This window comes from Nerophis lumbriciformis, linkage group LG09 (genome assembly GCF_033978685.3).
Source record: "Nerophis lumbriciformis linkage group LG09, RoL_Nlum_v2.1, whole genome shotgun sequence".
NCBI classification, from domain to species: Eukaryota; Metazoa; Chordata; class Actinopteri; order Syngnathiformes; family Syngnathidae; genus Nerophis; species Nerophis lumbriciformis.
The window spans coordinates 19,292,843-19,317,500 of NC_084556.2; the positions used below are offsets into that span (position 1 = coordinate 19,292,843).

General features: G+C 39.7%; 1 protein-coding gene across 2 annotated transcripts in view; it reads right to left on the reverse strand.

Annotated features, from left to right (window-relative positions):
- The window catches only part of zbtb20 (zinc finger and BTB domain containing 20), a 37,236-nt gene extending 14,691 nt beyond the window's left edge, over positions 1 to 22,545 (reverse strand). For both annotated transcript variants that reach the window (XM_061962374.2, XM_061962372.2), the window contains exon 1: positions 21,859 to 22,545. The gene's annotated coding sequence lies outside the window, so the exon portion shown is untranslated. The remainder of the gene's footprint in view (positions 1 to 21,858) is intronic.
- Between the last annotated feature and the right edge of the window lie 2,113 nt (positions 22,546 to 24,658).

The window sequence follows — 24,658 nt, forward strand, 5'->3', positions numbered from 1 at the left end:
TGGATTTACATAACTCAATTTTCTCAGATTACCGTGTTCACAATAACTCAATATATGACAAAGTACATTCATAATCACAATCAAAACAAGCCGGGACCGCACTATACCGAACCAAAATACTAGATGTGCACAATTTCTTAAAGTGCTTAATGTTTAAACAATGTTTAAGCTCGTCACTCATGCTGTTCCATATTTTCACCTCAAAGACTGAAACATAAAAACTTTTCTTTGTGGTAAGTGCTAAAGCATACTTGCCAACCCTCCCAAATTATCCGGGAGACTCCCGAATTTCAGTGCCTCTCCCGAAAATCTCCCGGGACAACCATTCTCCCGAATTTCTCCCGATTTTCAGCCGGACTTAAGGCACACCCCCTCCAGGTCCGTGCATACCTGAGTGAGGACAGCCTGTCGTCACGTCTGCTTGGCCAACCAAAAAGTAACCACAGAACACTATAGTGTTCTGTGGTTACTTTTTGGTTGGCCAACGGTTTACGTTGTATTGCGCACCCTGACGGCAAGTGTGGGAGTCGGTTCTGAAGTATGAAGTAAAGAGACGTAACTTCGTCACCTCGCCTGGTTATTGACTCCAACCCAGAATATTACACTGCCCATACCTATGCTCCTTCAAAGGCCGTGCTACTGGCTGCAAAGCATTGCACTTTCAAATACAACAATGAGTAGAGAGGAGTGTTATGTGTGTATATGTGTAAATAAATGAACACTGAAATAAATGATAAATGGGTTGTACTTGTATAGCGCTTTTCTACCTTCAAGGTACTCAAAGCGCTTTGACACTACTTCCACATTTACCCATTCACACACACATTCACACACTGATGGAGGGAGCTGCCATGCAAGGCACTAACCAGCACCCATCAGGAGCAAGGGTGAAGTGTCTTGCTCAGGACACAACGGACATGACGAGGTTGGTACTAGGTGGGGATTGAACCAGGGACCCTCGGGTCGCGCACGGCCATTCTTCCACTGCGCCACGCCGCCCCAAGTATTTATTTTATTTATTAATATATATATATATGTATATATATATATATATATATATATATATATATATATATATATATATATATATATATATATATATATATAAATATATATATATAAGAAATACTTGAATTTCAGTGAATTCTAGTTATAAATATACTCCTCCCCCTTAACCCCGCCTATCAGAGACAGAAACTCCTCATTTAACATAATGTCCTTTTTTGCTGCTTCAACACAGAAAAATGTAAAGTGAAATAACAGACAGACAGGGCTTTGCTGTCCGTAACACACACACACACACACACACACACACTCGCACACGCACACACACACACACACACACACACACACACACACACACCGCAAAATGAGCTAACGTTACGCTAAAAGCGAATTAGCCTTCACCTCAAGCCAGGACTGTGAGCGAGCTGAGCTGCCTTTTATATTTCTAGAAGGTCAACGGGCTCAAAGTGATGTTACTAGTAGTTGACTGGGAGGTGTTTATTATAATTTGGGGAGAGTCCGCAGCCTGATGATTACCTGCTAAACCCTAAGCACTGCAGCTCTGAATACGCACTGCTGATTGGCTGTTACCGCTCTAAATACGCACTGCTGATTGGCTGTTACCGCTCTAAATACGCACTGCTGATTGGCTGTTACCGCTCTGTGAGTAACCAATCAGGTGGTTGTGTGGGTGGGACAATGCTGGGTGCTGTGTTGAGTACTGACAGAGACAGAGGCAGAAGGAAGTGGAGCAGCTTGTTAAGACTTTAGCTTAGGCGGCTACTTAACATGTTCGTGTGGAAACTCGTTCGGTACACCTCCGCACCGAACCGAAACCCCCGTACCGTTCAATACAAATACACGTACCGTTACACCCCTAATATATATATATATATATATATACATACATATATATATATATATATATATATATATATATATATATATATATATATATATATATATATATATATATATATATATATATGTCTTAATAAGGTTATCCAAAAAATAGTGCTCGATACCGTAGTAGAGCGCAATATATGTATGTGTGGGGAAAAAAATCACAAGACTATTTCATCTCTACAGGCCTGTTTCATGAGGGGGGGTGCCCTCAATCATCAGGAGATTTTAATGGGAGCATTCACATACCATGGTTTATATAGGGCACAGAGTGGGTGGGTACAGGCTGGCGTAGGGGCGTGGTGATTGGCTCATGTGTTACCTAGGAGGTGTTTCCGTCTGTGGCGGCATGCTGTTACAATTTCGCTGCGCTTGTTGATATATATATATATATATATATATATATATATATATATATATATATATATATATATATATATATTAGGGCTGCAACTAACGATTAATTTGATAATCAATTAATCTGTCGATTATTACTTCAATTAATCGATTAATAATCGGGTAAAAGACACAAACTACATTTCAATCCTTTCCAGTATTTTATTGAAAAAAAAACAGCATACTGGCACCATACTTATTTTGATAATTGTTTCTCAACTGTTTGTACATGTTGCAGTTTATAAATAAAGGTTCATAAAAAATTCAAAAAATTCAAAATAAAATAAAATAAATAAAAAAATTGCCTCTGCGCATGCGCATAGCATAGATCCAACAAATCGATGACTAAATTAATCGCCAACTATTTTTATAATCGATTTAATCGATTAGTTGTTGCAGCCCTAATATATATATATATATATATATATATCCATCCATCCATCCATCCATTTTCTACCGCTTATTCCCTTTTGGGGTTGCGGGGGGCGCTGGAGCCTATCTCAGCTACAATCGGGCGGAAGGCGGCGTACACCCTGGACAAGTCTCCACCTCATCGCAGGGCCAACACAGATAGACAGACAACATTCATACTCACATTCACACACTAGGGCCAATTTAGTGTTGCCAATCAACCTATTCCCAGGTGCATGTCTTTGGAGGTGGGAGGAAGCCGGAGTACCCGGAGGGAACCTACGCAGTCACGGGGAGAACATGCAAACTCCACACAGAAAGATCCAGAGCCCAGGATTGAACCCAGGACTACTCAGGACCTTCGTATTGTGAGGCAGATGCTCTAACCCCCCTTTCACCGTGCTGCCTAAATATATATATATACAGGTAAAAGCCAGTAAATTAGAATATTTTGAAAAACTTGATTTATTTCAGTAATTGCATTCAAAAGGTGTAACTTGTACATTATATTTATTCATTGCACACAGACTGATGCATTCAAATGTTTATTTCATTTAATTTTGATGATTTGAAGTGGCAACAAATGAAAATCCAAAATTCCGTGTGTCACAAAATTAGAATATTACTTAAGGCTAATACAAAAAAGGGATTTTTAGAAATGTTGGCCAACTGAAAAGTATGAAAAATATGAGCATGTACAATACTCAATACTTGGTTGGAGCTCCTTTTGCCTCAATTACTGCGTTAATGCGGCGTGGCATGGAGTCGATGAGTTTCTGGCACTGCTCAGGTGTTATGAGAGCCCAGGTTGCTCTGATAGTGGCCTTCAACTCTTCTGCGTTTTTGGGTCTGGCATTCTGCATCTTCCTTTTCACAATACCCCACAGATTTTCTATGGGGCTAAGGTCAGGGGAGTTGGCGGGCCAATTTAGAACAGAAATACCATGGTCCGTAAACCAGGCACGGGTAGATTTTGCGCTGTGTGCAGGCGCCAAGTCCTGTTGGAACTTGAAATCTCCATCTCCATAGAGCAGGTCAGCAGCAGGAAGCATGAAGTGCTCTAAAACTTGCTGGTAGACGGCTGCGTTGACCCTGGATCTCAGGAAACAGAGTGGACCGACACCAGCAGATGACATGGCACCCCAAACCATCACTGATGGTGGAAACTTTACACTAGACTTCAGGCAACGTGGATCCTGTGCCTCTCCTGTCTTCCTCCAGACTCTGGGACCTCGATTTCCAAAGGAAATGCAAACCAAACCAGTCACGTCATCTGCTGGTGTCGGTCCACTCTGTTTCCTGAGATCCAGGGTCAACGCAGCCGTCTACCAGCAAGTTTTAGAGCACTTCATGCTTCCTGCTGCTGACCTGCTCTATGGAGATGGAGATTTCAAGTTCCAACAGGATTGGCGCCTGCACACAGCGCAAAATCTACCCGTGCCTGGTTTACGGACCATGGTATTTCTGTTCTAAATTGGCCCGCCAACTCCCCTGACCTTAGCCCCATAGAAAATCTGTGGGGTATTGTGAAAAGGAAGATGCAGAATGCCAGACCCAAAAACGCAGAAGAGTTGAAGGCCACTATCAGAGCAACCTGGGCTCTCATAACACCTGAGCAGTGCCAGAAACTCATCGACTCCATGCCACGCCGCATTAACGCAGTAATTGAGGCAAAAGGAGCTCCAACCAAGTATTGAGTATTGTACATGCTCATATTTTTCATTTTCATACTTTTCAGTTGGCCAACATTTCTAAAAATCCCTTTTTTGTATTAGCCTTAAGTAATATTCTAATTTTGTGACACACGGAATTTTGGATTTTCATTTGTTGCCACTTCAAATCATCAAAATTAAATGAAATAAACATTTGAATGCATCAGTCTGTGTGCAATGAATAAATATAATGTACAAGTTACACCTTTTGAATGCAATTACTGAAATAAATCAAGTTTTTCAAAATATTCTAATTTACTGGCTTTTACCTGTATATATGTATATATCATCCATTTATCTAATTCCGCTATAGAACAAAAGTGCCTAGCTGCAAACACCGTTGCAAAGAATGAACCCTTTTACAGCCTGTTTGAATGCGACAGACTAACAAAACATACACATGGATATGGCAATTCCTTTGATTTTTTCTCTGGCTGAATGAGTACTTCCAGTCTGTTTAGCAGCTGTCCTAACTCTGAACTTTATTGGGCAGAAACCAAGTCCCCCCTAATTTTCAAAGTTTTTTTATCATGCTCTCATGTTTGATGACTATATAGTGTTTTATTCGCCAGAAATGTATGTATTTGCGAGGGTTTGTCCGTCTGTTAGTCCATTAGCAACATAGCTCGAAAAGTTACAGGCGAATGTTGATGAAACTATTCAGGAAATATCACAAATGGAATAAGGAACAAGTGCTTGGGAGATAAAGTCTGGTGGAGGTCTGTGTTTGGTGCTGACAATGTTTTTTAAAAATCTCAATGGTATTACAATAATATTGATTTTATTGACAGGCACCTTTGTGAAGACTTGAGGACACCAAACCAATTGTATATAATGAAAAATAAAAAAAATGGCTATGTTTATATTAAAATTACATATTGACAGCTACACAGGTATAATACAACTCTGTGTAAAATCACAACTTTATTTTTGTTATATTACCTATTTGTTTGCTATATCAATACTTAATTTTCCTAAAAGTACACATTTATTCTTTAAAATCAGATCTTTTTTTCTTTTTTTTAAATAATACTATGACTCTTTCCTAAAAATAATGAAATAATTATTACATTTTATTGACGGGCACCTTTGTGAAGACTCAAGGACACCCAACCAAACCTAAGTTAAGAAAAGAAAAAAGGAAAACGACTAAGTTTAATTAAAATTACATATATTGACACATACAGAGGTATAATACAAATCTGTCTAATATCACAACTTTATTTTTGTTATATTACCTATTTATATTTGCTGTATTAAAAATTCTCCCACAATTACAACTTGATTCTTTAAAATCAGCACTTATTATATTTTGACTTCAGTCATAATAATAATAAAATACTTAATACATTTTTATTGGCAGGCACCTTTGAAAGTACTCAAGGACACCACACAAAACATACATACAGAAAAAAATTAAAAATAAATAAGGAAAACATCCTAAGTAAACGTTCAATTACAAAAAAAACATTGCAAATGTATCTCACCCTATTTCATGTAAAAGTATGACTTCATTCCCATAATATCAACTGTATGTACTTATTTTCATAATAACGCTTTTTTTCTCTCATTTGTTGCATTTTGCAAACATGCACTATCAGAAAAACACAACATTTGAGTGATATATAGATTAAATTGAAGATTTAACAACAATCATGGCATATATCTTTTGTGTAGTAACCCAAAAATTGCTCCTCCCAAAAAAAATATGAGTGACTGCAATGTATTAGTCAGGGTGCATATGCAATGGTGCACGTTACAGTGTTGTGTGTGTGCACCCTACTGTATGTAGTGACATTTGCGTGCGTCCCCTGACCGGTTAAAAGACTTGCAGCACTGTGACCTAAATGTTCCATCCATCTGTGCATTTAAGCACACAAAAGCAACATTCTTCCTCCTTACATGGACTGCAACAATGAATCCTTTTACATTTGAGTATTTTGGCATAGGACCAATGAATTTTATTACTGGACACGATCTAAAGCAATATAATACAAGGAATGCATCATAAATGTATCACAGAGATCATTTGCTTGGTTTTGATTGATGGTAACAAAAGGAAATGTTTACTATTGATTGTAGTTTGCATACGATGGAGGATAGTTGAAACACCAGTGCAGCCATATAAAAAAAAATGCCAGCGTCAATCAAAACTGGTTATTACTAATCTTTTTAAAGGCAGAATGTCTAAAATAGCAGTCGTAGCTGCTGAGAATAAATGCAAATGATATACAGTATGGTTAAAAAAAAAAATCAAATGCATGCTAAATGTAACGTTAGATGAGAGGAATTCAACTGGGTTTTGTTGTCGGGGTGTGTTTTAGCAGGAGGTGGGCAGCTGCATGTTAGGCATATGCACAAGGGTGCTTTAAGCTGTTCAGCTTGACCCTGCACTTTTTGTCAGTTGGCCTGTGCTTCAAGGGGCCGCAATCGAGCCCCTCTTGTAGAAGGTGGCCAAGCTCGACACGCGCTGGCAAAAAAAAAAAATGGACACGTTGCGAAATAGAACAGGTAAAATTAACTATATGAAGATGGCTATATGTCAATATTGCGTCATCGATCAACCGCTTTTGACATAAGCGTTTATACATGAATGGCAGATACATGAATTCAAGCACTTGGAGGTGTATTTATAGTTTGGCAAGCCTTTGTGTGGTAAATACATACATATACTACATACCTCACTTGACATATGACCCATCTAAAATTGTCATGCTGACACACTGAAACGCACCCAACCACGTGACGCCTCGTGCACTCTAACCAAGTGCTCTGCCAGCCAGCTGAGCAGTTGTCCTTATGTAATACGACTTCAATGCTATGCTAAAACCCACTGTTGCAAAGGTATACATTTTGTCATTTAGGAGGCAGCGCTACAATCGGAGCACATTAGGAAACATTATCCATACTATAGTGTTGCAATGCCAGTCCTGTTAAGCAAGCTTGCTCCTTTATTTCACAAGATAACAGTGTTTTGCAACATTGTGTATCATATCAGCGACAACATGCTAAAGTTAGTCTGCAGTTGAATTGAAAGTCCCAGTATTTAGCACAGTGACCAGGAGAAGAATGATCCATCATCTAAAAAGAGAGATAGAGATAAAACCAAGTTTAAGACGAATTATATATTGCTACTTTTAATAACACAAGGCAACATCATGAGATCTGTTTCCAAGAATATTACAGGACACACTGTTACTTAACATTTTGGAAAAATCCGGTCTATTCCTGCCTCACCTACTAATCTAGTAGCATAATCTGATGAACACAGGCATTAATTTATTTACACCCACATTTGAAGGGATTATATATATATACAGTATATTTTTTTTAAAGGGGAACATTATCACAATTTCAGAAGGGTTAAAACCATTAAAAATCAGCTCCCAGTGGCTTATTTTATTTTTCGAAGTTTTTTTCAAAATTTTACCCATCACGCAATATCCCTAAAAAAAAGCTTCAAAGTGCCTGATTTTAACCATCGTTATATACACCCGGCCATTTTCCTGTGACGTCACATAGTGATGCCAACACAAACAAACATGGCGCATAGAACAGCAAGCTATAGCGACATTAGCTCGGATTCAGACTCGGATTTCAGCGGCTTAAGCGATTCAACAGATTACGCATGTATTGAAACGGATGGTTGTAGTGTGGAGGCAGGTAGCGAAAACGAAATTGAAGAAGAAACTGAAGCTATTGAGCCATATCGGTTTGAACCGTATGCAAGCGAAACCGACGAAAACGACACGACAGCCAGCGACACGGGAGAAAGCGAAGACGAATTCGGCGATCGCCTTCTAACCAACGATTGGTATGTGTTTGTTTGGCATTAAAGGAAACTAACAACTATGAACTAGGTTTACAGCATATGAAATACATTTGGCAACAACATGCACTTTGAGAGTGCAGACAGCCCAATTTTCATCAATTAATATATTCTGTAGACATACCCTCATGTCAGCAGGCCAGGGAAGCTAGGGTCGATATTCTTCTCTTGATCATCTTCGGTGGCATAAGGGACGGTGTGAGCCAAGACATCCAGGGGGTTTAGCTCGCTCGTCTGCGGGAACAAACTGCCGCCATTGCTTGCCGCGCTACCGAGGTCCTTTGTCCCTGAATTGCTCACACACTCCGGCAGATTCAATGGGGGTCTGGCGGCAGATTTCTTTGACTTTATCGTTGGAAATGCATCTGCTTTGAGTGTCGCAGGATATCCACACATTCTTGCCATCTCTGTCGTAGCATAGCTTTCGTCGGTAAAGTGTGCGGAACAAACGTCCAATTTCTTGCCACTTTCGCATCTTTGGGCCACTGGTGCAACTTGAATCCGTCCCTGTTCGTGTTGTTACACCCTCTGACAACACACCAACGAGGCATGATGTCTCCAAGGTACGGAAAACAGTCGAAAAAACGGAAAATAACAGAGCTGATTTGACTCGGTGTTTGTAATGTGTTTGAGAAAATGGCGGATTGCTTCCCGATGTGACGTCACAACGTGACGTCATCGCTCCGAGAGCGAATAATAGAAAGGCGTTTAATTCGCCAAAATTCACCCATTTAGAGTTCGGAAATCGGTTAAAAAAAAATATGGTCTTTTTTCTGCAACATCAAGGTATATATTGACGCTTACATAGGTCTGGTGATAATGTTCCCCTTTAACATTTAAAACACTTTCTTGTGATCTGCTTAACATGTAATGGTGGTTCTTTGGTCAAAATGTTGCATAGATGATGTTTTACAGACTATCGTCAAGCCACTTTCTGACTGTCCCTTGAGGAAGCGCCGTTTTGTCGGCGGTCTTATTTACGTGCCGAAGCCCTCCATCAGGCCAAGATCCCTTCAGCTGCTTCTCCACCTTGTCAGCCATGTTGTTGTATTAAGCACTTCCATATTGAGTCTAATGACAGATGTAAGTTAGAACTCTACGCTACTTCGTATTAGAAATGGAAAAAGCGGAGGATTTTAGCATGCATGTGTATTTACGAGCTAGTCTGCCCCACAACAAGATGATAGAGGAAAATCAGGAACTTAATGACTACAACTTTGAACTACAACTGAACAAAAATGGCGCACTCGCGCAAAGCTCCCCGGTTAAACCTCTATCATACAAGGAGATGCCCACTGCAGAACTAAGGCAGAATAAGTCATTAAAGACAAAAATTTTGAAAGGCTCGTTTAGAGTAAGTTTGGAAAAAGGCACAATTGTTTTGTTTATATCTCCGCCATGCCTCTATGGTCGGATTTCAAACTTTCAGGATTCATGCAGATCCCAAATAGGTACCATCAGGAATGAAATTGGATCTCTTTCACACACTGCGTAGTGCTTCCAACAATATTTAACAAACATTTTATTTTTAGGAATGGCGTTGGTGTGGTTTGCGTTGGTAAAAGATCACCTATGTGCGACTTTGTCATTATTGCTCAGGAATGACTCCAGGAACAAAATGTTGAGGTCACCAGTTGGTGTGGTTATACAAGTTCTATTGCTTATAAATTGCTGAGCACACAAAAGCACACATTATACTGATCACACGCTCTGCTGCCAAAACTTTTGTTTTTTTAGGTGAGATGCCAAATGAGTAACGGAGATGTTCATGTTTTCTAACCGTTTCGAGGGGACTCGCGAGATCTGATTGGTTGTTTTCTGCTTACTGTATTACAAGCTTGCAGCTGCAAAGTCTACCTAAGTACACACTAAAAATGTATCGGATGAAAGCTATGTACATACTTTGCAGTTCACTGTTTCCAACGAGAAAATCCGGTCTAGCTGTACAAAGCTGAGAGCCCACTTTGTTTGCATTTGTTTCCAGCATCTTACTTGGCTAACATTGTTTGTTGCTAAGAGATGCAGTGGATCAGGATACTACCGACACCACAAAACACGCTGCCTTCCCCGGCGCTACACTTCACAGATTCCCTGTCAAAGTAGGGTTGTTGTGAGTCACTACAGATTCGCCTCACAGCACATGATCACCCCCTCAGCTCGGCCCATGGTAATCACCGGCCTGGCTAATGCACATGAATGGCTGGTCAGCACATCAGCTGGTTCTGGTAACATTCTGCCAAAGATCACGCCACGTGATACTGTTGGCCTGGCTGTGCTACTTTGACGCTATCTGGCTCATTACCGTAAGGCCGCAGAGGCGGGTTTTCGCGTAACATTAACTTGGGATTTGTCATTTTTGTCCAACACAAGGTTTAGGTTAAAACTAAAAACAACCCTTTAATGACTACCTAGTGCCACTTCAATGGGAGTGTTTTTCTGCCTATGTGTTAGTGAAGTTTATCCTGGCTTCTTCTAAATGCATGTTGGGATACACAGGACTTAACCCTGCACAGATGGACGAAAACCAACAAAAAAGAAAGCACATTTCCCTGCAAAATAGTGTGTGGATGCTGGGAGATGTTGTCATTGAGCAAATATGGTCCATCACAGCATATTATAACAGCCAGATGGGCAGCATAGGGATAACATCAAAGCAATCCGATTGGACGCTCAAGCCTTTCTGGCAAAGCCATTGGGTCAACATCATACATTCTAAATTAAAACCAAAAGTATAGCTAACAGTTTGAGCTAAGAAAAATAATAGCATCACCGACAACAACGATATGCACTTTTTGTGCTCAAAGGGGGAACTGCACTTTTCTTGGAGTTTTGCCTATCGTTCACAATCATTTTGAGAGACATGACGACGGATGTTTGTTTTTTTCATGCATTCTATAAATGTTAAATAAATGCGATCAAAAGTCCGCTTACAATGGAGCCTAGGGGAGCTGCTCAATTCTGCCTATAAAGCCCTTAAAAACATCCAAACACCTCCATTAAGGTTTTATGTACATGATGTAAGTATATATGTAATGAGGTAACGGGCACATCTATAATAACATTTCATATTTACGTATTTTAATCTTTTTAAGCATACGCGCCGCATTAATTTCAAAAACGCATCACGATGTTTGCTTTTGTTTCCCCTTCATCACTGATTATTACTCACTCCAGACATCATGAGAGCCAGCAAACATAATAAAACATAACTTACTGTACAAAGTCTGCTGTCATTAGGATGCAGACTGCTAGGATACCCATATATTCCCATTTAGATAAAGAATGTCCCCGCGACCCCGAGAGGGACAAATGGTCGAAAATGGATGGATGAGTGGATGGCTCATAATCTGAGTGGAGGCGCAGCCCACTCCGTTTGTTCGTGTCGTTCTCGCCAGTTCCAGATCTTAAATGGCTATCAAAGTGTACCAACTTGTCGGATTACATCCTCAGCCATCTACTTTCCAGACGAGAGGCATGATTTATGGTCTCGATAAACTTCCAAGGAGCAAGGTTACTCAATGTTGTAAACATAGGGACACACGGTAGTGATCACGTCACCGCTATGAATATCTACGTTAGCGCTTATGATAACAATATAATTAATACTTGGTTAATATTCATTAACTAATTTGAGGAAGAATGTAAACGGAGTATTGCTGGCGTTTTTTAAATTAGAATCAGAATCAGAAAAACTTTAATTTCCCCGAGGGGAAATTAAAATTTTCAGCACAATCCTAGGGTCCATTGTAAGCGGACTTTTGATCGCATATATTCAACTAATTCCAAGAAAAGTGCAGTTCCCCCTTTGAGCACAAAAAGTGCATATTGTTCTTCAACAAATGGTTATTTATTGGATTTTATGAGTGGAATAGAGGACCTCCTATTGGTGGGCGGACTTTTATTTACGTTTATTTCATATTTAGAATGCATTAAAAAAAATCCATCTGTCATCATGTCTGTCACAATGATTGTGAAATCCATTGACTGATGGTGGCGCTATTACACACACACTGTAGTAGAGTGTCCAAATGTTTTCCATTAATGTCCGCATACAGAAAAATCTGAAAAAGCAAAATATGCTAGATACTAAAACTAATACAATGTAGGTCAATCATCATGCTAAAGAATCTGAACACAACATCCACATCTTAGCTACAGTAGGAAGGATATTCATATGGCTCCATTTGTTGCGGTTTAGCTAAAACATGAAACGTGACAAATTGAGAGGTGAACTACCCACTTTAGCCGCCAGATGGAAGTATATTGTTGAATATCTTAAAATGTGTTTTGTGACAAATCCAACTTTGACCACAGTGTCAATTGCTATGTAGAGTGGCGCTTTCTACCATTTTCAGCAGACTACATTGCAAAATGATTAACCGCCTTTCTTCCTTTCACGCAAGATCCACTCAGGAATGGGACCATATGAATCCCTTCTCTACTGTGAGTGTAATAGGTAACAAAGCAAATTAGTGTAATATCTAATCTTGCCTCTTTAAAGTATATTCTTATTGTTATTCTTTGCTAATATTATGATTATTCCGCCTATTAAAACTGTTTATGGGCTTTAGCACACTCAAAAACCTACAATATCTCAAAGAAATGTGTACATATGTTTATCATGACAAGACACACAGAAATTATGGCAACGTTTTTATTTAATTTTTTTGTGTAATGTTCTAATCTGGGACGTGTTTATCTTGTCTTTATAATGTGTTGTGAGCTGATAAAAAAACAAAAAAACAAAAACAAATAACAAGCTGCATTGGCCCCCGGGCTGCACTTTGGACACCCCAAGTCTAACCTCTGTAATATTGGAAGGGGCCAGAAGTGAGAAGCAACAGTCGCAATTTTAGATGAAGGTTTCTTCACTTGAGAAACACGAAAAACATATTTTTTTCAAAACAATAGTTTTGTTAGGACTTTTGTTCAGAGAGAAAATAGAAAATGCTTGGAAAGGGTGGAGACTTGCTAAAAACTCATCATCTGCACGTACAGTAAATGTTGACAACAGCTAATACTGCCAAGCCGCAACAAATAATGTCACAACTGTTTATCATTTAACTGGAATGAATTAGATATCTAACTTTGACTGAAGAAAATGTACAACTATTATCATAAAAAATATCACCAACATCAGGCATACAATTTCAGGATACATTTCCTTAATATAATTTTGAGGGATAATTTAATTCACCAAAATGTTTGTTTCAATGCAATAGGATCTCTGGATGTTGTGAACTCCTGTTTCTATGGCAGCTTCATATTTAGCAGACTAATGTGTCACATCAGATGTCTGCGTGTAGGAAGATCAACTTCCAATAACTGATATCATGTTTTAGTAAACAGGTTGAGGCTAAATCAACAGGACCCCAAGTAGTGTGTTTCATTTTGCTGCTTTTAAGGCATGATTCTTCAAAAATATGAAACAATTCTTTATCATATTATTAATTATTAAATCCCTATTTGAAGTGATTTCAAACATGCTTAGAGGACATTCAACATACAACAGTCAGAACACTGCTTTGAAAGACATGCTAGTATATGCACAGTACATCTCCTCCGTTGTATAATCATTAGACAAATGGTCCAAGAATTGTGGACAATATTACTGCAAAGATGTTTGACTCAATTTCTAACTAACCTTGCAAAATTTTTGCAAACATATGCTTTATAGAGTGCGTTGAGCTATGTGAGAAATTTCAAGTCAATTGGACTTATGGGGTTAAACTTTGGCGTTTTATATTACCGCTACCATGTGGCGTATTGTCCGAAAAAACCCAGCACAGGAAACAGAGTAGGGGTGCATGGATTGAAAAATGTGTGCTGTTTCGTGTGCACCAATTTAGAAGTAGAAGAGTTACAATTATAATCTTTATACCATATGTATATTATCCCTCTAACAACCAGCATCCTCTGCAGTGGATGTGGATGTTTCGCAAAACCAGGATTTTCTCCCCTGACAAATGAAATAGCCCATACATAAATGTCCACTGTAGAGGGCGCTCTCAATATAATCGAGGAGCAAACGTGTCACAATGTCAGTATTTCTTTCATGATTTGGCAGTTCTGCTGCCGCCTGTCTGCTTTTTGTTGCGGTGCCTGGTTTCTGGGTCACAGGGCAGAGCCACCTGCACACACACCTGATACTCAATTTCTCCTTACTACTTAAGCTCTCCAGTTCTTTTACTCGGCACCAGTAGATTCCTGATGGTTCACCCTTCCAGTCGTTTACATCTCCTCTGCTTTGGCTCCACTCACGCTTCACGTTTTTCTGTGATTCTGCCCCGGCTCTGCTGTTTAGTGTTAACTGTTTCCTCTCCACACCTTATGTCTGCATGTTCTGTTTTATCACACCTTTTGTGTGTAGCCTTGGTTATTTTTCCTTTACTCCTTTCTTCTTGTTAAAATATATTGTTTTGCTCTATTTTTCAAATGTTACTGCTTATTTTATTACTACGATGTAACAATGTGCACTTTGTACACCCCTGTTTTATTTATATATGTTATTTTGGTCTTCATGAATGTTGGAATTTAACAAATGAGATTTTAACTAAACAAATTGATATAACACATGCATTTCTACTTACAGGCATATATTTACCAAACTCCATGAAAACGAACACGCTAATGTTCTATTACTTGGCCAGTCTGCTGTTAATTTAACACAAATAATGTAGTCAAGGATTTTGTAGAACATGATTACCATCCTGTATACGAAAATATTTGTCGATTTACTTTTTTATTTTTTTTACTTGTGGCGACCTGCCACAAGTAAATGAATGAATGAGAAACACTGAATGTGCAAGTTATTACTGATTTTTCCCCCCAAATTCTGATGGCTAATAAGTGCTTGGGAGTCAGAAAATGTGCACCTGTGTAGGTGTGGACTTTGCCTGAAGGGGAAAAGAACAATGGCAAAGACGTTTGGCAAGTGGCTTTTTGTCAATTTAGTGTTATGTAGTGCATGATCACTATTCAAAATATTTGTTTTTAAAGTTTTCGTAATAGTTTCTCTAAAAATGCACCATTGGATTTGTGAAGAGACTAGCTTATGTTTATTTATATGGCAACCATATGTTTTGTGTGTACTTCCAAGAGAAAATAAAAAGTGTATGTGCAGCAGGAGCGGAAAATCTTCCACTATCCTGACGCTACCAGTATGATCAGATCGGTTTCTTTGTATTGCATCTATCAACAAAGTCAAACGTATTGCAAAACACTGTCATTACCTTGGACGCAACTTTAAATAGATTTTACCATTTGGTAGTTGAGAAACAGGTACTGCAAACCTTTCCTTTTATCATTTGCCTAACGCCTTGGCAACAAACACCAGGAAGAGAAAAAATATTAAACTTTCAGTTTGCAGTTTGCCGTTAAATGCAGCCAAATTAACAAAGAGTCTCCAGGAGGGAGGGATCTAGTTTTTCCTGTGTCTTTATCAAGGTTGACTTTGGGGCAATAAACAATCGAGGCAGTATCCAAGAAAGATATTTGGAGAGAGATTACATTGCAGTCCCAATAAAAAAAAGAAACCTATCTGCCAAAGAACTTCTTTCAAAAGATAACATGTCTTCTTTTGGCTGTATTCAGGGTGAATAAAAAAAAGAAGATTCCAAATTCAATGTAAACATGTCCGAAAAAATCTTCATTTTAAGACGGTGCCACAATGTAAACACGAGTGTGGATATAGCTTAGTCATTTCACAGTGCATACAAGCAAACCTGGACACCGAGGCTGTGCAGAACCTTAACATTTTGGCTGCTCTGGCTTCTGTTTACTGGCTCAAGGCAATCGAAGAAGAAGAAAAAAAGCTCTTTTTCGAGCCAAGATAGAAGCATAAAATACAACAAAAAGAAGACAGTATATTAGTTTGAAAAGTTACCAAATTCTCTTGTACTTGGAAAAAAAAATTCTCAACCTCTGCTTAGATTCTTTTCCCATGCAGCCAGGCCCAGCTCACCATGACTTGTAGCAAACCATATGGGTAGCAGGGTGAACTGAGGACACACATGCCTCTTGGCAAACACACCACTTCACTATTAGAATCCAGGATACATTTTTTACATGATATGAATGCCAGGACCTGCTTGTGTGTTCAAAGAGTGAAAACACAAATGTAGTAAAATGCTCATCCTTCTTACGCATGCAAAAAAAACGACTTTTGGGGAGGAGGGGGGGTTTAAGCCCAAATACTCACGTTATTAGCCCTAGCTGCATTTTATAAAGATCTTTTATTTTTGTAAAAAATATGTATTTTATTTTTTTACAGCCAAACCCTGGTAATAAAATGCAAACACATTTTAGTCAAGGTAATGTAAAAAAACACAGGTCACACACTTCAATAGAATCTGATAAACACTCTTAATAACTGTAAAATGAGTCACTGTGTTTGACGTTCAAAAGCATTACAAAACCATGAGAAAAATACAGACATTATTCGACATGAAGGCATTAATGACTGGAACACATGATGTAAAATCTTTTCATTGAGCGTGACTTAGCTTTGGTGTGAATAAATAAAAAAATATGTTGGGTTTTTTATGATTTAAATACCATTGTGTTTCTTTGTACTGTCTCCTCTGATTGGTCCTTGTTTTTAAGATGAAATATAATGAAATATAACACACTATAGAGCAAGGTTGTCAAAGGTTGCATACAGAAAAATGTATTAATGAGGAGGCAACTTTACTTTTTTTTAAGTAAGTATGCCTAATGTATTTAAATCACTTAACCATACTAATATTTTGATAGCTATTAATTTATTAGAATTAAATTAACTTATAATAAACTTGAACCACCACCAACAATTCTGCTTATTTTTTAGATGTATTACCACATTATAATGGGACTGTGCATGTAGCTTGTTGCTCCAACTCTGTACAGTATATAGCATTGTAACTGCTTTTTAACACACCTCATATGCACATACCATTGCTGACTTACATTATGTGTACATCAACATAGTGATAAATATAGTGATATTTTTAAATATTTGCACACTAATAGTACATGAAGCCTTGGAAACATCATAAATATATTTGTGCGTATCATAAGACGCACACACAAGCGTCTACCGAGCTATGCCGGGGCGGCATAGCTTGGTTGGTAGAGTGGCCGTGCCAGCAACTTGAGGGTTGCAGGTTCGATTCCCGCTTTCGCCATCCTAGTCACTGCCGTTGTGTCCTTGGGCAAGACACTTTACCCACCTGCTCACAGTGCCACCCACACTGGTTTAAATGTAACTTAGATATTGGGTTTCACTATGTAAAGCGCTTTGAGTCACTACAGAAAAGCGCTATATAAATGTAATACACTTCACTTCACTACCATTACACAAAATGAAACCAACACCTATAAGTCATTATCTTAATTTTTTGTTTGTAAAACGCTATAACGTCGCAATTTATTCCAAGATAAAACTGTCCACACACCAACACTGAGTTTTGTGTCATGGCCAATTGCGCAAATTAAGCCATGATAGAATTTAGCGCAGCCTCTAAATACATTCCAGTCTTGGTAACATTCAACATTTCCACTTTTTCTCCAATACAACTTTTGAATAGTAATATGCGCAGCAATACAAAACGAGTGGATCCCGGGCCGCACTTTGGACCCCACCCACTCCTCGCCCCTTCCGGCGTACAATATTTATGGATTGTATCTTGATTATATAATAATAAATATATGTGTTTTCCCTTGACTTCCATGTTTTTATTATAGGCAGAGCTGTAAACCTAGCAGAGTCTTGTGCTGTGTTAATTTAGGACGTGCAACACAGGAGAGCATGTCCGCATCCCGTCCCGTGTTGGAATGTTGGCTTTGTATTCATCATTTTGGAAAATGTCAAACAATACAATCTAAGAAACACGGCATTTATTGTCACACGGAGCCTTGGAAATTACATTGTGCTTCCTAAGACTGACATTTAGACAGTATTGCATGGGAACAAAAGCCTCCTGACAACAACGTTCACAAATTGGGCCTCAATGTGTGCTTTCATGCATTCCTGTGATACGAGCAAGGAGGGGAGATTCCAAAGCAAAAAGAAACTGAAAAATATGCCTTTTAGTTTTGGGTCAAGACATTTTTGCTCTGGAAGGCAAAGGATTGGGAGCTGAGGGCGGGGAGATATTTCAATTCTAAGAATACTAGTTAGAAAACTTTAACCAGGGTCCTGTAATATGCGTAAAAGTGGTGCAAAGACATTTTTGCTCTGGAAGGCAAAGGATTGGGAGCTGAGGGCGGGGAGATATTTCAATTCTAAGAATACTAGTTAGAAAACTTTAACCAGGGTCCTGTAATATGCGTAAAAGTGGTGCAAAATTAGATTTGATCTTGATTGACATTACAAAACATTACAAAAAATAACTCCCCCGCCCCCTCTCAAAACCAGGCAGATTAATTTCTTGCTGCTGCTGCGAGGAAAATCACCAAAATTCATGTAACAGCATTTTTCTGTTGCATGAAAACATGCACTGGAAACAACTCTCATTAATTACATGATGTGGCAGCACATTCTCCAGTTGTGTTACTGGTATGGGACAAAGCTCCGTGTCCAACAAAGTACACTAAAATCTAAAATCGTGCCATGGCATCAAACCAGATTATCATTGAATCTTGGCAATCATTAACTTTTAGTCGAAAATTTGATGAGTATTTTGCAGTCACTTATTTCGTATAAATAACGCGTTTGTTGTCATACTATAATGCCAGAGGGCATAACATTGTTTAAAATAGGATGTTTTGTCCTTGTTGCTATAGTAACTAATAAAGCATTTTTACAGCTGCAACAGCCGTAAAATACTATTGGCAAATAAAATAAAAAAATAGATAAGATGCTCAATTAAAAAAAAACATACACCTTACCCTATGTTATTATGGAGTTAATCAGTTAGTAATACTTGTACTATAACTTCTCCCATTACAGATGGCTTTCTTCACTGATTGGCTACAAGAGGTCACATGGTCCTATAGAGCCTTATAGTGGCTGGCATGCATTTGGTGTCCATTTTAACTGAAGTTGCCATTTCCTTGCTCTGCTGAGTTTTAAAACTTGAACCAAAAATGTCTTATTCTACCGAGACAAATGGAAGAAATGTGCGCATAAAGACAAATAAAATAAATTATATTTGGAGTGGAACATTTGTTCCACTCACAAATTTGTACTTAATTTCTAAAATGGTGGTTCAGAACCAGACTGGACTCTGGTGTGTGATTTGAATACAAGCTCTGTTATTGGTATTATTACTATTATCATCGCAATGTTCTTTTCAGAAAGCAACCGTTTGAAATGTCTAATTCTAATATATGCGGCACGGCAGGTATGCTGAAATTTGGATATTCTTTTTATTAAAGAAAATATGATAATATATGGACTACATTAGAATATGTTGTTTTTAAATGTGTACTGCACTTTGATACATTTGTATTTAGTTATACCCTTTGCTACTCCATCTTTGCACCGATCATGAACACATTTGGGTAAAAAGAAAACTACAATTTAATGAGTGCATAATCTGTATGCTTAATCTTTTTTTTCTTTTTATGCAGCAGTGACTTGAAATAATTATGAATATTGACCCGCCATCTGTGTGCATGTCTAGTAAAAGCTGAATTTTGGGTGATAGGGTGCAGCATAGCACTAATTAAACACATTCACAAGACTAGTTGGAATATTAAATGTGCTATAAAATGGGGGTATGATACGATTTGTATTTTTGAGGGTTAAAATACATTTGAGGATGTGAAAAATGGCTGACAAGCTAAGGAGGACAAGAGAAGAATTGTGTCACCAAAAGAAAATTGGGATTGATTGCTGGGTGTGGATTAGCACCCTCTTCACACACGCACACACACACACACACACACACGCGAAAGCACGCACGCGCACACACACACACACACACACACACACCTAGCTCTCCAGTTTCTCCTTCATATAATAATGAGTTTCCTTGGTCTGCAGACATGCTCTTAAATATTCATTAGTCATGGGTGGGATTTAAGCAGTGACACAAAAAGCGGGCACACGCTGATGCACAAACACTGTGCATATTAATGTACATGTGGAATATATGCATATAATAAATAGTGATTTCAGCGAGATGAAACAAGTCACACTGAGGCCTTATCTCGCCTCCTCTAGGCTGATGAAATCAGTTTTGGACATAAAGCTGCACACACGCACACACACTCAAACACACAACACAAGTACCCTCCAATTCATCAAACAATAAAAGGTCCAAAAATACAGGTGTTGAGTTTAGTCTTTGCCGATAAAAGGACTCCTCCATCCCACATTGAACATTTCAACATGCACTCCCACATGCCAGCCAGTCGATCAATAAAATCACATTTGGGATGACCTCACATCACATGTGCCACATCAGACCAGCACATGTGTCAATTTGCAACGAGGGGTTGTAACTCATTCATGTTAGCGTTGACGTATTACTGAAGAAGAATCACACAACTGCTGAACAAGAGTGTGCATGATGTGCTCTGATCCAAAACTAGGACCCAAACCGCAACTGTAACCTGTGTGTTCTTCAGTGACAACCTGACCTGACCCCAATACTTGCACGGTGTGTGGAATACATGGTGTGGTGCGTTAAAGTGCCGAGACAATTGCAGTATGGGACGACATCTGTTTGCAACTCATAGTCACACGCACACTCTGAGTCTTTCTCATGGATGAAGCCCGAAAAACAGACTATTTGAGCACGTCTTATATAACACGTCACATCTTATGTATCAATACGGCTTTTAGATCTCAAATAAAAGGGCCCACTGAGAAGCTCCTCTTGCAACTTTAATCATGCACGGCTCCAAATCTAGGCCACCCTCAGCCGAAAAAAAACCCAAAAAAAACAGCAACGTATAGCAGGCGTAAAATAAAAGTGTGCTCAATTGAACTTGTGACACTCAAAGAAATGGAGTATTTACAGTATTGTAGCCATGTAGCACTGACAAGTACAATTGATTATAATTAAAAAAATAAAAAAAAAAGAAAGAAAGTGGGCCGAACATGTGCTTGGTTGGGATTTAGACAAGTTCCTCTACAGAAGACGAGAAGGAAGAAGAAGAACAAGAAGAAAAGAAGAAGAAGTAAGAAACGATTAGAGAAAGTAGAAGAAAAGTGACCGACATGCGGACACTTGTTCCGGTGTTGTAAAATATGAGCATCGCTGACAAGACACTTGAACGCACCATTGTGCTGAAAAAAAGTAAGACGGTAGGGGTGGCGTTTTGGGGGGTTGTGGTGGTGCTGGTGGTGGTGTGAGGGGGGTGGGGGGGCAGGTTGACAATAATGACGGATGGGAAACTTGCGTCATGTCCAGCTTGTTTTTTTTGTCCCCCAATATAAATGGACAACGAAAGCTCCGTGGCAGCGTGGACTGACTGACTGACTGAGGGCTTCACTCCTCGCACGGAGGGACGCTTCAGTTCCGCCATCCATTGAATCAACACACACATCAAAAAGAAGCACACAACTCAACGGACTGGAAACAAAACAGTACCGTCACGTCCCGACTTTTTTTTTTTTTTTTTAAATATAACATGCATTTCAAAAAAAAAAAAAAAAAAAAAATGTCTTACCTCCACTTCGAAGCTTTGCTTTGGGAGAAAAAAAAAAGTGTCGTAGATCTCCCCCCCCTACCCAAGACGAAAACAAGGTCTGAAGCTGGAATATGTCAAACGTGTCGCTTTCACTTTGTTTCATTTCTCACTTCCATCTTCTTTTCATCTCATCAATAAACACACGCTGCAGCCTACCTTCATAGAAGCAGCTCGCTTCGAATGTGCCCTCCCATTTTTTAACTATACATCGAGTAGTTTGGGAGAGGAGGGGAGCCGGAGGAGGGGGGTGCAGGCACGCCTTTTCACTTAAAGCTGCCATTGGGGGAGAACAGTGCGCCGTCTTGCACTTATTATTAGTGAGCCCCCCATGGAAGAAAGGGAGAGCGAGGCGAGAGAGAGGGGGAGAGAGAGAGAGAGAGAGAGGCTCCATTATGTGCAAGCAGTGGGAGTTGTTATAGTACTACTACTACTAGTAGTAATGTGCCTCCTACTCGCTTCACGAGACACTATTTACAAATAGACGCGGCGACACGGCAAGTCGTCAGGAAACGGAAGCACTTTTTAGGATAGTTATCAGCAAAATAATGAAGGTACGCCGGCGTCGTTGTGTAAAAATACGATAGAAACGATAGCGTCCACAAATGTGAATGAACTCTCCTTATGCCCTCCTCTCCTCGTCTACATCACCAAGGACGGTGGGCGGGAGGGAGCCTGGAGTCATGTGTCCATCACGCGTTCTAACTTCCCATTGGACGCCAGAGCCGTCAATCACGCGCGGCGCCCTCGCCCGGGTCTCCTATTGGCCGGCGCCGCCGCCCGTCACGCCGCGGGCACCAAACAAGCTAGATTGTCTGCGGTGTCTTCCACTTTCTACGCATTTCTATTTTCTCATTTATTTATTTTTTAACGTCCCGAGCTGACCTCGAGTTTGGGAGCAGGGGGGAACAAACGGTGCCGGTTCGGCCGCCCAATCAGATTCGGTGGAAGGATTTGATTTTTTTTTTTTTTTTTTTTTTAACCCCCCTTTCGTGTTGTTGTTTGGGGGGGTGGGTGGGAGGGGAACGGGGGGGGTTCGCCCACTTCTCGTTATTATCCAACGCCTTGAGATAGATTTTGGCTGGCATAGAATGAAGCAAATGGGTCATGTGGGACCAACCCCCCCCCCTCTCTCTCCCGCCTTAATGTCCCCCCTCCCTCGCTGTCTAGACAGTGACAGGTGTGTGTGTGTGTGTGTGTGCACGCACGTTTGTGGTCCACACCGGAATAATGGGTGGTGTTAATAATGACCATGTATTATGCATATGTGTAAAAACGTGCCATATATAGACTGTGATCGCACGCAAAAAAAAAAAAAAAAAATGTCTTCCTGACAGAGGTCATCTGAGGTTACTCGCCTCCTCTCCAGGCGCGCCACTGTGCAAAAAAACAAAAACAAAAAAACATGGTAAAAGCCACTTTAACAATCACCAGAAAGGTAAGAAGAGGTGAGCCCGAGACAATCGCCATCTCCACAATGGTGGGAGGGGGTCCAATTCGGGATATGTTTGCGCGCGGCTGTTCGTGCGCGCCCTCTGCAGGCCTCCGTGGTGTACTTCACGCCGCGGGTTCAGCGGAGGACAAGCCTCCCGCCACTGCTTTGACCTACATGCACTGCAAGCACAATAGCAACACTGTCGCCAGCCTTAATGTGGCCTGTTGCAAAGAGACATTACAAACAAGTTTTCTTCATGTTCGAGGAGCATAAAATAAATAAATACATAAATACAAACAAGTTGATGCACACATGAGTTGAGCGTGCCGACTTTGTTTATGTCTACATTGGGTATGAATGCAAATGCACCATGCAAATACAGTTTGAACAGTATGAACTTGTGTGTTTTTTTTATAAAAGCTAATTTCAAGTATTGTAATATAATAAAATATAGTTAAAGGGGCTGTTTGCAATATGAACACTTAGCATTAGTGGTTTAATAGAACATATAAATATACAGGTAAAAGCCAGTAAATTAGGAAGCATGAAGTGCTCTAAAACTTGCTGGTAGACGGCTGCGTTGACCCTGGATCTCAGGAAACAGAGTGGACCGACACCAGCTGGACTGCTGCTGAGTGGTCCAAAGTCATGTTTTCTGACGAAAGCAAATTTTGCATTTCCTTTGGAGTCTGGAGGAAGATAGGAGAGGCACAGGATCCACGTTGCCTGAAGTCTAGTGTAAAGTTTCCACCATCAGTGATGGTTTGGGGTGCCATGTCATCTGCTGGTGTCGGTCCACTCTGTTTCCTGAGATCCAGGGTCAACGCAGCCGTCTACCAACAAGTTTTAGAGCACTTCATGCTTCCTGCTGCTGACCTGCTCTACGGAGATGGAGATTTCAAGTTCCAACAGGACTTGGCGCCTGCACACAGCGCAAAATCTACCCGTGCCTGGTTTACGGACCATGGTATTTCTGTTCTAAATTGGCCCGCCAACTCCCCTGACCTTAGCCCCATAGAAAATCTGTGGGGTATTGTGAAAAGGAAGATGCAGAATGCCAGACCCAAAAACGCAGAAGAGTTGAAGGCCACTATCAGAGCAACCTGGGCTCTCATAACACCTGAGCAGTGCCAGAAACTCATCGACTCCATGCCACGCCGCATTAACGCAGTAATTGAGGCAAAAGGAGCTCCAACCAAGTATTGAGTATTGTACATGCTCATATTTTTCATTTTCATACTTTTCAGTTGGCCAACATTTCTAAAAATCCCTTTTTTGTATTAGCCTTAAGTAATATTCTAATTTTGTGACACACGGAATTTTGGATTTTCATTTGTTGCCACTTCA